A 16,470-nucleotide genomic window follows, 5' to 3' on the forward strand; every position below is an offset into this window, starting at 1 on the left:
CGGATGCAGTGAATATGAACTTGAGCACGCTCCGAGAGAGAGCGCAGGACAGGAAGGCCTGGCGTGCTCTGGTCCATGGGGTCACAAAGAGTTGGACACGACTGAACGACTGAACAACAACATTAGCCCTCCTCCAGTCATCTGGCACTTCCCCCATCCTCCATAATTTCTCAAAGAGAATAGACAGCGGTTCTGAGAGTTCTTCTGCCAGTTCCTTTATGACTCTAGGATGCAGTTCATCTGGCCCTGGAGATTTGAACTCATTCCAGATAATGAGGTGTTCCTTGACCATATGCCTATCGATCTCAAGCTGCAATCCTGCCCCTTCAGCCTGCACTTCGCCTTTGCCAGCGGGGTCATAGACCCTCTTTCGGGAGAAGACTGAGCCAAAGCAGGAACTGAGCACTTCTGCCTTTGTCATCTGTTGTCATTTTGCCATCCTTATTTAATAGCTGAACCACCATTTCTTTCCTCTGCCTTTTACTATGCACGTAGCTGAAGAAAGCCTTTTTGTTGTTTTTAGCATCCCTCGCTAACCTCAGCTCGTTCTCAGCTTTAGCCTTCCTGACGCCATCCCTGCAATTCTCTGCTACCTGCCTGTCCTGTACTCTGCCTTTGTAGCTTGGCCTTCCTTCCACTTCCTATGTGTGTCTAGGGATGTATGAAACTCCCCTTACCTGGGTTCCACTGGGGGGGGGGAGGCGCTCCATCCCTCCCCCCAGAATCGTGGCTGGCCGGCTCCGCTCCGCGGGGATTCTGCGGAGCCGCCGGACGGCTCCGCCAGCAGCCGGACATCCAGCTGCTGGCTCACAGGGACGCAAATGGCGGCGGCTGTAGCCGCCGCTGTTTGCGTCCCTGTAGTCAGCTGTGATAGGCTACATAAAGACTTACTAACAAACAAACACGCGTGTACGCAAATGGCGGCGGCTATGGCCGCCGCCATTTGTGTTCCTTATTTTTCGCCGTCTTAGTCTACGTAAATATTTACGTAGACTAAGATGGCGAAAATAAGGGGGAACACCAATAGCGTCCGCTGCGCTATTTGCATTCCCCTTATTTTCGCCGTCTTAGTCTACGTAAATATTTACGTAGACTAAGACGGCCAAAAATAAGGAACACAAATGGCGGCGGCCATAGCCGCCGCCATTTGCATACGCGTTTGTTTGTTTTTAAGCCAGACGTGATAGGCTATGTAAGTCTTTACGTAGCCTATCACGTCTTGTAAAAAAAAAAACAACCCGACAAGACTGCAAATGGCGGCGGCGGCCGGTCGGAAGACCAGCCGCCGCCCGGAAGATCTGCCCCAGGTAAGTCTCATCCCAGGAGGGATCTGCGCGGGGGCGGGGGGGGCAGGCCATTCCGCCACAGATTTCAGGGGGCCGAATGCACTGGCATTTGGCCTCACCAAGATCCGTGGCAGAATTCTCTGCCATCCCGATGTGTGTCCTTTTTTGTTGTCAGCTCATCTCTGAGCTTTTTGTGAAGCCACATTGGCTTCTTCTGTTGTCTTCCACCTTTTTTTTCTTGTTGGAATTGTTAAGGAAATATCCAAGGCAGGTCAGGTTGAACAGTCAGAAATTTATTAGAGCACCACACAGCTGTGGGAGTCAACCAAGAGCTGAGTCTGCTCAAAAAGAAAACAGGGTATCTTTATACATACTGAAACTTGGAGAACAAAGAAAACACACTACTCATGCTCAGAAACCAATTAGTACTCAGTAACAGTCTTATGAGTACAGCTACATTATTATCTCTTACTTCTAAAGCCCTAAGCTACTCCTTAAAGAGAATTTCCTGCCTATAATGAGCAACTTACAATTACCTTCTCATTGTCAACCACACATACAGTTTTCCAATCCCATCAGGCACCTGGGTTGGTTGCTTGAACCAAACTACTCAAGAGGCCGAGTCAGGCCTACCTTCACAGAATTGTTTGTAATTGTGCCTTTTGAATTTCCTTTTTAAAAAACTCCCACCCATCTTGGACTGCCTTTCTCATTAGAGTCACTTGCCATGGGACCTTACTGATCATTGTTCAGAGTTTATTGAAATCGGCTTTCCTAAAATCCAGGGTACGCGTTTGACTACACTCAGCTTTTGCTTCCCTTAGAACCAAGAACTCAAGTGCAACATGGTCGCTTTCCCCCAGAGTTCCTGTAACTGCTACTTTATCCACTAAGTCATCTCTGTTGGTTAGGATCAAGTCAAGGATTGCCGATCCTCTAGCTCCTTCCTCCACTTTCTGTACGAGGAAGTTATCAGCAACACAAGTCAGGAATTTCTCAGAGAGGCCATGTTTTGCAGAATTTGTCTCCCAAGAGGTATCGGGGAAATTGAAGTCCCCTATTACTACTATATCTTTCTTCCTTGAAACACTGACAATTTACTTTTCAAAAGTTTCATCCTCGTCTTCTCCTTGATTGGGTGACCGGTAGTAGACTCCGACCACCATGTTCCTTTTATTCTGTGCTCCATTTATTTTGATCCAGATGCCCTCGATGGGGCTACCAAGCTCATCCTCCTGTAGTTCTGTTAGGGATGGCGGAGAATTCTGCCACAGATTCCAGTGAGGCCGGATTCTAAAGAATCCCCTGGAATCCGTGGCGGAACGGCCTCCTGCTCCCCGCCCCCCCCGCACTTACCTGGGGCGCACGTACCCGCACTTACCTGGGGCGGATCCGGCGGCAGTGGATTCGGCGGCGGCAGCTGGTCTCCTGGCCAGCCGCAGCAGGGCTGCTGCCGCCGCCATTGCCATCCTTGGACCGTGATAGGCTACGTAAGAATTTATGTAGCCTATCACGGCTAACGTCAAAAACAAAAAAAAAAACACGCAGTGTACGCAAATGGCGGCGGCTACAGCGGCTGCCATTTGCGTTCCCTATTTTTCGCCGACTTATCTTACGTAAATTATTCATGTTGTTGCACAAAATGCTAGTTTCGCCCCCTGGAGGCTAGTCCAATTTGCCCCAAAAAGGAGAGTCAACTTCAGGCTGGGTCCAGCTCGATTTTATTGTTTGCAAACAGTTCGACAGAGGAGCTCACGCTCAAAGCAGAGTCGACCCCCGGCAACCCCCGCGCACAGTTTTATCACCTCAGCTTGCATTCCTCAGCCAGCGTGTCACTTTGATTGGTTGCCAGCGGTTTGCTTGGCAACCTCATCTTAGGGTTACTGTCTGCTCATTCCAGGCATGCGCAGCTCTTACAATACTACATGCTGCTTAAGACACATACAATGGCTTTTAGGTTACATTTTTACTACAATTCCCCCCTCAAAAGGCTTTTCTCAAATTTATACTCTCTTTGGTCCTGCGGTGGACTATGCACTTAAAGGCGCAAACTATTATTGCTGTGGCATTGACGCTTTTCTCTAAACAGCAAGTGAGGCCTGGGACGCCTTTGTTCTAGCTACTAGAATGTTGACAACAAAAACACTTTTTTTTTGAACTTTTGGAACTCAGTTTTGTTCCGTTCGTCAGGAACCCTTGAAACGAGAGCGCCCCCTTTCTGCAGAGCTACTTGAGTCCTTTCAGGGGTTCATTATTCCAACGGTGACCTTCAGGTGGGTCAGCTTCCGGTGTGACCCTCTCTGGTGCGGGTGATGCCTTTATTCAGTGTGATGAATCCACTTCTTTTCTTTGGCGACTTTCATAGCAATGGGAGTGGTAAGTAGGATCTGAAACAGACCCTTCTGCTTCTTGGTAGGTGGTTCATCTTTCTAGGACTGGATTAGCACCCAATCGCTGGGATTGAGATTATGCACTGGAGCATCTAAAGGCCAGGATTGGTGCGGTGTCGCAAACCTGTGAAAACAAAACAGACTGCAAGGCAGTAACATAACCTTGAATCTTAAAACTTTTACTTTTAAATTCACATTTAAGCTATCAGCCATAGGTAATATCCGAGGTGGGCACTTGTTGAACGTTTAAAAGGTGTCAATTTAATACTTCCCTTGGGGGTGCACAGTACTCCAGTCAAGGTGATTGGCAAGGCCTGTGGCCTTTCAACTTAATCTTTAAACAAATTCTAGTGAGCATTGTCTTTAAGGTGCGGTTCATCTTGTGGATTGAGGTTTCCAAGGGGGGTGTAGCTTCTAGTTAGTTTGTTATGCCTGGGCCACTACTTGCGTCACTTGTCCAACAAAATGGGGCCCCTGATTTGATTCACTCTCTTTAGGTAACAAGAGCTTAGGGATTACTTTTTAACAGGATCTTGGCTCCTGTCTGAGCGGTGCAGTCAATTGCTTTTATCATTACTAGCAGGTACCGACAGCCATGAGTCTGGGGCAACTCTGAAAAGTCAATTTGAAATCTCTGAAAAGGATAGTAAGCGCATGGGCGACTTCTCATTTGAGCTGGGGGCTCAAACATCTTTGAATCATTTTTGAGGCACAAAGGGCAGTCAGCCACTGTTCTCAGGTCTTGGTCTAACCTGAAGGAGGTGCTATCTGCCTCGGGCGCACTCAAAATCGGGGTGTTAAAGGGGGATGATCCCTTTATTAACTAACCATAATTTTTGAACTTCTCAATGAGCGGCTTCAAGCCTGCACAGGTGGCTTTCTTCAGAGGATACTGCCTCACGCACACAGGGCTCTCCCTTTTTAAAGAAGATTTTAACTGGTGTCATGCATTTGCTCGGGCAGGGGTTCTGTCTGCCCACACACATGGATCAACATTCTAAAATCTCAGTCCCTTTGGCCTCTGACACAATCTTGATTGCTTGAAGGGCCATTCGATAATTTGAGCCCTGCATTGCTGGCAGCTGTACTACAATCTGATTATCAAGGAAGAAGATTTAAGCTTGCAGTTTTGTTAACAAGTCCCGCCCCAAGAGGGCAACCAGGTGTGCAGATGAAACTACAAAGGCATGTTCCAGTATGTTATTTCCAGTCTTCGTGAGGAGGGGCTTACACATGGGCAATTTAGTTTGTTTTTTTTTCCCTTTAATTTCTTCTATAGTTACATGCTTTCCACTTTCTCTTGCTGGGGGGCTTCACAGGGATCATAGAAAATGTGGCTCCAGTATCTACTAGGGCTTTACAGTCCTCGCCACCAACCCTTACTTTTACCTTGGGATTCTCCCGAGCGTTTGTTCGTAGGGTGGTGGCCCTTCAGCTAGACTCCCCCCCACTGGAGGACCCTGCCAGCATTTGGCAGCCTTCAGGGTGAGTCTCTTTTCTTTTTTCTTTCAACTCTGGAAAATCTTTTTAGTGTCTCTTCTCTTGACAATACGCACATTTATTGAGCCCCGGTCGGCCCTTTCCTTTTCTGCCCCCCCCCCCTCTGGTCGCTTCTGTGCTCTCAAGCCGCGGTTTATATCTCCGCCCATGGTGGCTGCCAGCATTGCCTTTTCCTTTTTCAGGAATGGCACTCTTTTCATGTGCTCTCATGTGCACCATAGCTCTAAAAACTTCATGATCTGGGGTCTGATAAGGCTAAAGCAGGCGGTGATATTAAGGCTTGCTTCAATTTAAGAAAAGCCTTTTTTTATTTTCATTGTCCACTTCTAGTGGGTAATATTTTTGTTAAAGCTTCATACGGGGGCTTCACCCCTTTTTATGGCTACTATAGCCTCCCTCTTGTAACAGGCACACTTATCTTTTGGCTTGCCTGTTCTGCAAATCATGTTTCAAATTCTCTGTGTCATGCACCAGTTTTAACTCTTTGTCTTCTCTGCAAGTTAGGCTGTTTGCCATTGCTTCGACAGAGACTCGCTTGCTTAGACCTTCTTACTAATCTCAACGACACACATTTGGGATAAGCTTTCTTTTTTAAGCCTTTTTGTCTGCTACTTTCTTCTGCCTTCTTTTATACCTTTTTCATATCATTAAAATCTAACACCATGACTGGAAAACATTTGTTTTGTATAGTAGGGCATGGTGGAGCAGATCTAACCATTATACTGCTCCTCTGACTGCATGGTCAGGGCCCATCAAAATCAAGGGAAGGGCGTTCTCATACGTGCAAAGAGCTCCAAGCCACCATTTTTGCATCGGCAACTCCACGCTGCATGAGTTTTGGCAGAGTGTCAGGTTTGCCTCTGAGCAAATGGAACGTCAGAACAGTTCAGATTCTGAGAAAGAGCTGGAACACATGGGGCAGGAACTTTCCTAGGCTTCAGAAACACAGCTGGGCTTAGAAGTATCACAGGAGAGTGGGGGACTCTTTCCCTCTCACCTCTTAAGAGAATTTGCTGCCCCCCTTTTTAAAGGGAAACTAACTTCCGTAGTTTCTCTTTGAACTTTTTGAAGGCTGTTTCCTTTGTAGTCTGTGAATCTCTAGAAATTTGTATCTGTATGCTTCATTAGGGTAAATGAAATCAAAGCCTTGGAAATCATAGAATCATAGAATAGTAGGGTTGGAAGGGGCTTACAAGGCCATCGAGTCCAACCCCTTGCCCAGTGCAGGAATCTAAATCAGAGCATCCCTGACAGATGGCTGTCCAGCCTCGTCTTGAATGCCTCCAGGGTGGGAGAGCCCACCACCTCCCCAGGTAATTGGTTCCATTGTCGTATTGCTCTAACAGGACGTTTCTCCTGATGTTCAGCTGGAATCCAGCTTCCTGTCACTGGGGCCCATTATTCCGTGTCCTGCACTCTGGGATGATTGAGAAGAGATCCTGGCCTTCCTCTCTGGGACAACCTTTTAAGTACTTGAAGAGTGCTATCAGATCTCCCCTCAGTCTTCTCTTCTCAAGGCTAAATATACCCAGTTCTTTCAGTCAAATGCAGCTTTTTATCTGAGTGTTGAAATCACAAATCAAACTGTACACTGAGCTGATCACAAACAAACACACACTCTACAACAACGGGAGTTGAAGGCTATGAGAAGCCTCACAGTACTTTTTACGGCAAGTCTTTAACTGTCCAAAGTTCCAGTCCATGTGCAGAGTGCCTCTAACAAAGAAGGCTTTGGGCCATAAAGAAGGGATGTTTTTAACAAAAGCTCTGTGTCTCTTTATCAGTTCGAATGGGGAAGGTGTAACCTTACACCTCTTCTAGATTCCTCCACAGATAAGAACAGAGCAGTGCTGCTCAGCTTTCCAGCTGTGATGCTTTTCTTGTATTTTTTTTTGCAAATCTCACTCTTTTGTCAGGTCCTCACAGACACCTTCCAGCCTCTCTGCTTGCTAGGGCTAAACCAGCCGCGGCGAAGGGGGGTTAGGCAAGTCCCCCTTGGCTCTGCTCTGAGCAGGCTGACAGAGATAAGCTCACACAGACCCTGGTATTTTAAGAACTTGCTCTGTCTTTGTTTCTTGATTTTGCCACAGTCTTTAAGTCATCAAACAAATCTCTTTCTTCAGAAGTTGCAACTTTTTTAACTGCTTTTGCTTCTTCTAACAAACGTGGATACGGTGGCAGACAAACTGTCTCTGGAGGGCCCCCTCCCTCCCCCAACAACCTCTCCTCCCAACCTAACAGGCCGAATCAGACCGGGGGGAGCTCAGGGCACCTGGGGCAGGGTCTCCCAGTCTTCAAGCTCCTTCCGTGGGGCTTGAATCGGGGGGAACAGGGGCTTTGGGCTTCACCTCAGAGCGTACCATCATGACTTTACAATATTGAACTTTATATTCAACCTTTTCTCGCCTTCAGTGGATTTTGGTCGGCACTCATCCAAATGCTGATAACCTCACCTTCCCTGAGGCAAATTTATCTCTCACTACTTGATTCAGACACCACCCGGGGTCTCTTGCCCCTGCGGTCCTTTGCCAGTAACACATTTACACATTTACACTTCTGTAACTAAGGGGGATTCTTTCCGCACCAATTCAACCAACCTTCAATATAGGCGAATTGATCCCATTGCCCATTATTCACCACATTTTTATATACAGCATTTACAAGATTTGCACCAAAGGATCCTATGTCTGGCCAACTAATTCCAAATGCTGGCCAGTCCAATTGACAGTGTAACCAGCTTGCCTTTCGACATCTTAGTACACGGAGCCTGACAAACCTCAGACGCTCCGAAGGCAACTCAAACAGAAAGACAGAAGGGAAATCAAGTACTTACTCCGCCCAGCACCCTAGTGCCGTCTCTTCAGACCCGTTCAGCCTGGTGGACTCAATCAATGGAGTCCACGCCTTTAACCTCCTGGGTGTCCCGACCCCCGTTCTCTGGTGCCGTGGCAGACCTCAAAGGCGGTCTGGCGCGCCCCACAGGCACCTTTGCCGGTTCTGTCGTTTGACCCCAGGGTGGTCCAAGGGACTCCTGCCAGCTCGCCAGTTTGTTGCACAAAATGCTAGTTTCGCCCCCTGGAGGCTAGTCCAATCTGCCCCAAAGAGGAGAGTCAACTTCAGGCTGGGTCCAACTCGATTTTACTGTTTGCAAACAGTTCGACAGAGGAGCTCATGCTCAAAGCAGAGTCGACCCCCGGCAACCTCCGCGCTACAGTTTTATCACTTAGCTTGCATTCCTCGGCCAGCGTGTCACTTTGATTGGTTGCCAGCGGTTTGCTTGGCAACCTTATCTTAGGGTTACTGTCTGCTCATTCCAGGCATGCGCAGCTCTTACAATACTACGTGCTGCTTAAGACACATACAATGGCTTTTAGGTTAGATTTTTACTACAACATAAGATAAAACGGGGGGGGGGGAAGGGGAACGCAAATAGCGTAGTGGACGTAAATCCAAATTCTGCAGCTCTGTACTTCAAAAGCGCCTCCCGTAGCAGTGTTTGGCCAAGGAGGCGATGGGAATGGAGCTCCATCTGTTCTCGGTATAGGCAGGCAACAGGATAACAAAGTGTTTCATTTATGGTATTGTAAAATATGGGGGATGCTGGCCAAAACCTCCTGAATTTTGGCCAGAGCACCTGTTTTTAATTAGGCAGCTGTTAAGACTTGGGTAAAAAAGTTTATCGAGGAAGAGCCTGTTCAGACATCCTCACCTAAGGCCCGCTTTATTCCACTGTGGGTTTATAATTTCTTGTTGGTGCTGTTTATTTGCAAGAATGTACAAAAGCAGAAATCTGATCTGTGAAGCCTGTCTGTTGGTGTTGAGGTCTGGAACATCTCCTTTTCTGTCCTTAAGTATACACAGATTCTGTCAAGTTGCATGGAGAAATCACCCAGTTTTGCTGCAGTGACATTTGGGGGGAAAGGGGGGAGGCAACATATTAGTTCAGCTACAAACACTTAAGCCTGATATTCCTGTGCAGAATATGGTGCTGTTGATGTGTGTGTTTTCCCTGGCCAACTTGGGATCCACCTAATCCATGGTTGTCTTACTCTTCTAACCACGGGTGCAGGTGATTGATCATTGTCATGGATAATCTGTTCATGTATTTCTAATGTAGGGCTCCTTCTACACTTCTTATTTTTAAAAAAGGATGCTTGCTTTCTGGATTGAAATCTATATGGTTTATATCAATGCCCAAACAATGAATTGATGGCACCCTTTTGATCTGTGTGATGGGGTGTGTACAGCCTCAAAATCTGAACCCCTTGTGCTTTGCTCCCCCCCCCCCCCGCTTTTCATAGCTTGGCTACTTTCATGTCTTATATTCAGGTCTGATGCGTAAACATTTGTTAAGCACATACCCAGTGCAAAAACAATGAGTTAAGAAAATTTGTATTAGTCTGCAAATGATAAAAGTAATGGGTTAAACTGGAGGTTTGGTATGAAGTGGTGTGTACTCCTTGCGAAGGGTAAGGGCGTGTATGTGTGTTTTCAAGCAATTGCAGAAGCAACAGTGGGAGAAGCTTGCATTCAGTGGGCTTGTATTAAAGCACAGAATGTTTCAAAGTAAAAGCATGCGGGGCGGGGGGAGACACACAACAGTGTGTTGTCCCAAGAAGCATACAGATGGAAAGACTGACAGGGAACTGAGCAGGCTTTCACTGATGAGTTCAACATCTTTTCAGTACATCTACAGAGACTGAGTATTGTAATAGATGATCTCCCAAGTTTTAAGTGAGCCTTGCTAGATTCTTAATATCTGGCGAGATCTTTTTTACGAGCTCACCTGCCCAAGCATCACTAGGGGAGGAGTTTGTGATAACCTGAAAGGAGAGTGTGCGTGAACCCAATTTCCACAATCTCTTTTCCTGGTTACATGCAGGTGACTATTAACTTACCAGAGGTGACTAGACAGCCTGCTTCAAACTGAGGCTCCCCACCATGCAAACCTGGGGAGCTTCAAGAGATGAACCCTATTCGGTACTTCACAGTTCTAGGTTTCCTCACAAGAAACAGGTTCTCTCCTTCCCTGGGATCAGTAGTCCTACAACCTTCTAGAGTAGCCCTTGCTCATTCTTTCTAGCCTGATGGGGTGGTGGTTTTATTTTTGAAAACTAGGTAAGGGAAACTTGGGTAGACCAGACTTGCGAATTTTACTACTTTTTGATCCTGTATTTTTGAGCGTTCGAAGGATGCTCTCTGAAAGAGCCCTTGGGGCTGCTTTTTAAATTTTATTTCAGTGAACTGAAGTTTGCCTTGCAGATGGGGAGTTGAAGGGGAAATTCAGTCAGTGATGGAAATTGCTGCTGCTCAGGAATTCATTTGTAAAATGTAAAAAAAATGAAATAAAATCAATTTGTAAATTGATTGAAAGGAGTGCCCATTTTCTTAAGAGGTGGCGATATGGGATGTTCATTCATCGGGACTAGAAACTCAATTTGTACACATTAGCCCATGAAAATGAAATGTATGTAAAAGTCAAACTCTCCTCTAATGTGTATTTGGTTTGTCTTGTTTTTTAAAACTTTGCTCCATAAGTTTGACCTGTCATTCTTCCATAGAACTCATGTGAATCTTCTGGCGTGTGTATATATGTATGTAATAATAATCTTATCTATATATTTTCCACCCTTCTGACCTTTTCAGTTCTCTGCACTGCAAAGTTTTCTTTCCATTCTAATCTCCACTTTGAATTTCCCCACACTTTACCTTGATCTGTAATTGGAAAAAATGGCTTTGAAGTTTGTCTTTATATTAAAAAAAAATGTATGTATTTTAATACACAGTACACTGTGGTGCTTCCATCCTTCTGAAGTTGGCTGATTTCTTTCCGGAGGGATGTCAAAAAGTGTTGGACAAACTCATCCACCAAATGATAGGTGGTTGGGGAGGAGGAAGGAAACCTGGAGGACCACATTTGTCCCCCAGGCCTGAGATACTACACCCATTCCAGTGTGATTCAGCAGGTTGTCTCTTGTGTTGCTTGATGTGTTCCATACACAATATCCAATCTAACAACAAAAAAACCCCCACAAAGTGTAAAGGGTTGACCTGGTTTTTGGCAGCCCCTCTCCTCCCTAAATCAAACATTGGCAAGGGTTTCCAGATTCTGATGCCAGCATAAAGACTGAGGATTGGGGAAAACTAAGAATTTGTTTGAGGAAATGGGAGTTTGAAACTTACTTCCCTTTTGCACCCAAGTCTGGTGGGGAGAGGCTACTGCTCCAGGTGTGCAAAAAATCCGCAGAGCAGCATCACTGGACATGTGAGAATATCTTTATAGAAACTACCACCAAGGCCCTCGTTTTCATTCTTGTCAACCAGTTGAGAATGAAACCAGTGAGAATGCATGGCTGCTTGCTATCACTCCAACTGTGGCTCCCAGGGCAACCCCAAAACAAGTCTCCAAGAAGGATGTGTTTGCCCAACTTGTGGTGGAGCTTGGTGCTGATCCCTGATTCAGCAGGAAAGTTTGTGAGAGCTTTTTAAGCAAAGGGGGAGGGAGGAGAAGGGGACCCTGCACGCCTTTAAACTAACTTAGAAATTACCCAATTGAAGAACATTTCCCATCTCCCTGCCCTAAAGGCTGTTTTTGTAAGGCTCCAGCAAGCAGCCCCCATCAACTGCACAAAAGCTCCTGCAACTTTGCTTCATATACACAGCCCAGCAGGAAAGCTTAGCTATGTAATCTCTCTCCAAATACTCTGCCTGCAGGGACAGGCTTGCTTGTTAGGACTGGATAGCCACTACTGGTCCTGGTATGCATAACCAACAGAAACCTTGTCTAGATCATCTTTTGGGTTGTGAGCCCTTAGTCCGGAGGCCAAATCCAGCCCTCTTGGGGGTCCCCAAATGGTCACACTCATTGGGTGGTTTCCTGGCTTTTGTGCAATCCCCCCTCCCTTCTAAAAGGCTGAACTGCCTACTAAGGCTGAGTTACTGGCAGTAAGAGCTTTAAGCTAAAATATGCTAGGGTTTTTTTTTATAGCTTTTGCTCGACCTTTTTTTGCCTTTGGCCCTGCCCAGCACTGGAGTACAGTCCCTGGAAGCATCTCTGAAATGGAATTCAGCCCTTGGGCTGAAAGAGGTGCTGTGCCTCTGCTTTAGCCAGCAAGAATTTCCCCCAGAAGTTTCTCTACAATGCTTTAAAAGCACACCCACCCATTAATGTTGAGGTGATGAGGGTTCTGAAGATGGGTGGTGTATCCTTATCTTAACTACCCACTCTGTTGAGTTGTGTTGCTTATTGTCTACCTTCTTAGTCAGTAATAAGGTCACATCCATAACACTTCTGTGAAGGTAAGCCTGACTAGGCCTTATAAGTAGTTTGGCTCACGAAACCACCCAAGGTGCCTGACGGGATTGAGAGAGTGTGTGTATATCTGACCATGAGAAGGTAATTGTAACTTGCTCATTAGCAAGAAATTCCTATCCACCAAAGTAACTCATCTGTAAAGATAAGAAGGCCGCTGTGCTGATAAGACTGTTGCTGAGTACTAATTGGTTTCTGAGCACGCGTAGTGTGTTTTCTTTGTTCTCCAACTTTCAGTCTGCATAAATGCGTCCTGTTTTCATTTTTTTGGGAGAGACACAGTTTCTTCTGTCTCTCCCACGGCCGTTGATACGCTTTAATACATTTCTGACTGTTCAACCTAACCTGCCTTGGATATTTCCTTGACAATTTGGTGCCGTGACTCGGATCCCAAATGCTGAGGAGAATCGAACCAATTTGGACCGCCATTCACTGAACATCCCAAAAGCGCGAACCAAGGTAAGAGACCTTTTGGAATCTCTAAGTCTGGGACTCAGTGTGAGGCTGCCCGTGGGATGATTCTGCCTCGGCTACTGGGATGCCACCTTTAAAGGGACAGTCAGTAATTTAAGCACTTGGTGAGTTTTTGTTTTGTTTTTGTTTGTTTGGGGGGGGGGTTAGAGAGGTCTGTGGGATATGGCGTCAGGTGAATGAGAGTTGCCTGGTATGAATTGAGGTAAAAAGGACCAGGGCAAATTATAGTCGCTGTGAGTGAGCTTTCCTCCTTCTCTCCATGGTATGAGTCGGCCGACAAGGCACAGACCTCCTGAATAAATCATTCCTGAATGAACGGAGATGGCAGCGCGTGACCCGACCTTTCCTTCACTCCCTGCCATGGTATGAGCTCCCTAGACGGTGAGTTACTGATTGTGCCTCCAATTCAGTGGGAGTCGGTCTCTGACTGTACCTCGGAATTTGGCAGTGCCTTTCCTTTCTCGCAAACTGTGGAGACCTCCTGATGGTTTTCCTGTGTGCTCCTGTGTGAACTGAGGATGGGGTCGGATTCTTCCAAAGAAATTCCGCAGCCCCAATGTACATGGACAGGAATTATGGACCTAAGACTCGCACGTTTTGGACCAATGGAACTTGACCCTTCCAAACAATTTCCCTTGGTTGGGACCTTTGATTTGACAGAATGGTGCATTTAAATGGAGCCTTGGAATCTCAAGGCCCAAGGTGGCACAGGGTCAAGGAGAATGCATCCTTTGATTGGTATGCTGAGACGTCAAAAAGGTCCCCCAGTCCCGGGGAGCAGAGTCTTAAGGACTCCCAAGAAAAACTGAAAGACCAGGTCAAATTTTGAAACATCAGAGGAAAGCCACAGAAATTTAGAGAATTGCCAACAGTGATCACTTGTCAAAATCCTAATTAGGCTAGTATGAACCAGCTCATGAGAGTTATTTTGCCCCAAGAAGTGCACGCTAGATTAAAAGAACAAGTGAACTGGCCAAATCAAGAACCAGCTGATCTTGATACTTTAGACCAAGCGTGCATCAGACGCCTAGGAATAATCCCTGGAACTTGTCTGCAGAAAACTGATTAGGCTAAAAAAAATCTTCAATTGTAAACAAAACAAAAGTGAGACTACAGCAGACCATACAGATCATCTAAAGACATTTTTGAAAAACATTCTAGCATCGCTGCCATTTTTTTTTGTAGCCAAGTTGAGCATTAGAAAATTAAGTGTCCCCACTGGCCTGGCCAGTCGATGGAAACAGTTCACACATCCCCCTCCTCCTCAGAACCGCTAAGACAGCCAAGAAGTTTTCTTTCTATTGACCAGAGACCTTTTGTGTAAACTTCGTTGCACTGTCTTCGTTCCCTGACAGTATACTTAGATGTTCCTGAACCACTTCCCTGGTCTTCCGAAGCTGAATCTGCCTCCATTGCTCCAAACCAAGCACTGTTCTAAAACACCTTGGGCTTCCCAATTATTCCGTTCACTCTCTTCTGTTATGAAAAAAATTCTTGTGCTCTTAGTGTGCTTACCCTAAAAGCATGGAAATAAGAACCGACCTGTAACATATTACAGTACTTTTCTTGATGCTGCAGCTGCTGCCCTCCTTGTCCGAGCCTCCGAAAATACTGTGTTAAGTTCTCCTTTAACTCTTTGTGTACCTCGCTCAGTGGCAACTTCTTTACTTCAGACAAGGACTCAGCACCTACCTCAATCACACCTCTTCAGGTATGAAATGTTGCTTCTCTCTCGCAGTCATGTTACAGTGCAACATTATGCCACTCTAAATCCTGCTTCTTTGCTGCCTGATCCTTCTGAAAGTATCCCTTATGATTGTTTGGAAGTGGCTGAGCACCTAGCAAAGCCACATCCAGACTTGTCAGATGAGCCACTGACTAAGGTCGATTGTGTGTATTTTGTGGATGGGTCCTGTCAAAGAAACGCTGAAGAGAGATGCTGTCTGCGCTTCCCATGTTGTAACAGAAAAAATTCTTTTGCCTAACTGTACTTCTGCTCAAGCAGCAGAACTTTTTGCCCTCACGAGGGCTACTGCCTTATTCCTTCCAGCAATACAAGACTCTCCCATGGTAACTTTTGAAGATGTGGCACAACTCCAAAATCAGGCCCAGATGTTGAAAAAGAAAAGTGGAGACTGGCTGGTTGTCCTCAGTACGCTGACCATTTGTGGCACTCCCCGGACGGCCGACCGGTAGCGCTCATGGTCCTTCTTCCCCGCCTTGTAGCAACAGATAAGAAGGGTAGAATCGATCGAGTCAGTGAAGGTGCCACAATGTTTTAGATCAAGCTCATTGCATAAATGTGAATAATGTGTTTAATGTACTCAGTAACTTTGTTTTTGCTTTTAGAGAACATGTCTTTATATCTGTATTTGTGGCTATTGTTCTTGCCATGTGAGAGTGTGAGCTTTTTTACTCCTCTTAGGGAGCAATCCTATGGCCGCTAGTCTGCGGCTAGACGGCTACAGGATATGTGGTTTTCTGGGAACCGACCTCGGAGCCCGCACTCCGAGGTTGGTTCCCAGAGAACCAACCTCCGCCCTGCCTTCTGCGCTGCCTCACAGGCAGCGCAGAACAGCCCTGCGCTCCCCGCTCGGAAGAGGAGCATGGAGCAGCCAAAACGGGGCGTTCCGGGGTGGGGAAGGCAGAAATGCCAGGACGACACATCCTAGAAAGTTGGCAATTTTCATGATTTAGAGTTTGTTCTTATAGCTGTATTCACATACAGTGAAAGCCACACTTTTTGCTACTAACAAAAGCTAGAACAAAAGCTAAAACACATCCTATGTGTCGTCCAGCAGCCTCCTGCCCCACTAGCCACAAATGCAGGGCAGGAGAAGCATGGAGGGAACGATCCCCAAGTTCAGAGGCAGCCGCCTATCCCCATAGGATTGCGCCCTTAGTCATCAAATGCCTGTCCTTCGGGTCAGCTAGACAGATTATCATATATGCCACCTGAAAGCTACAAACAACAGCAGCTTCTCCTGTCTAAAAATCAAGATACAACAACTGTGTGTGACTGGCAATAGAGACCAAGTGTTGGCTGAGGACCATCTGTATGGTCATGTATTGGCTAATGTGTTTGAACATGTATTGCAGCTTAGGCTCAACCTTCTGTGTGTACCAGTAAGAGTTACTTCACAAAGAAGAAAATACAAGCTAAACTGAACGTTTGTTGAGAGACGCTGCATGTGCTAGAACAATGCTGTCGAAATGAGAATGAGATTTTAAAGTGGTCTAAGCAAGCGTAAACTTTTACTGCAAGTCACTGGTGAGATGTATTTGTACACTGAGGTAACAGTAGATTTGAAATCCTATGTGTTGTGCATTGTCCCATTGTTGTGTTAGTTATGGTTATTTTCTTGCTTTGTCTTTTTGCTTTGTATGTAGCCTAGCAAGCTTAATGATTTTAGATTTGTTTTAATTGTTTAATACACAACTGCATATAGAATCTGTGAGAAATCAAGGGAGGAGTGTATTAGATTTGGTTTCAGAAAAATAGCAAGCA

Source organism: Heloderma suspectum, chromosome W (genome assembly GCF_057233095.1).
Source record: "Heloderma suspectum isolate Gila_16-S chromosome W, 16-S_ref, whole genome shotgun sequence".
Lineage (NCBI taxonomy): Eukaryota > Metazoa > Chordata > Lepidosauria > Squamata > Helodermatidae > Heloderma > Heloderma suspectum.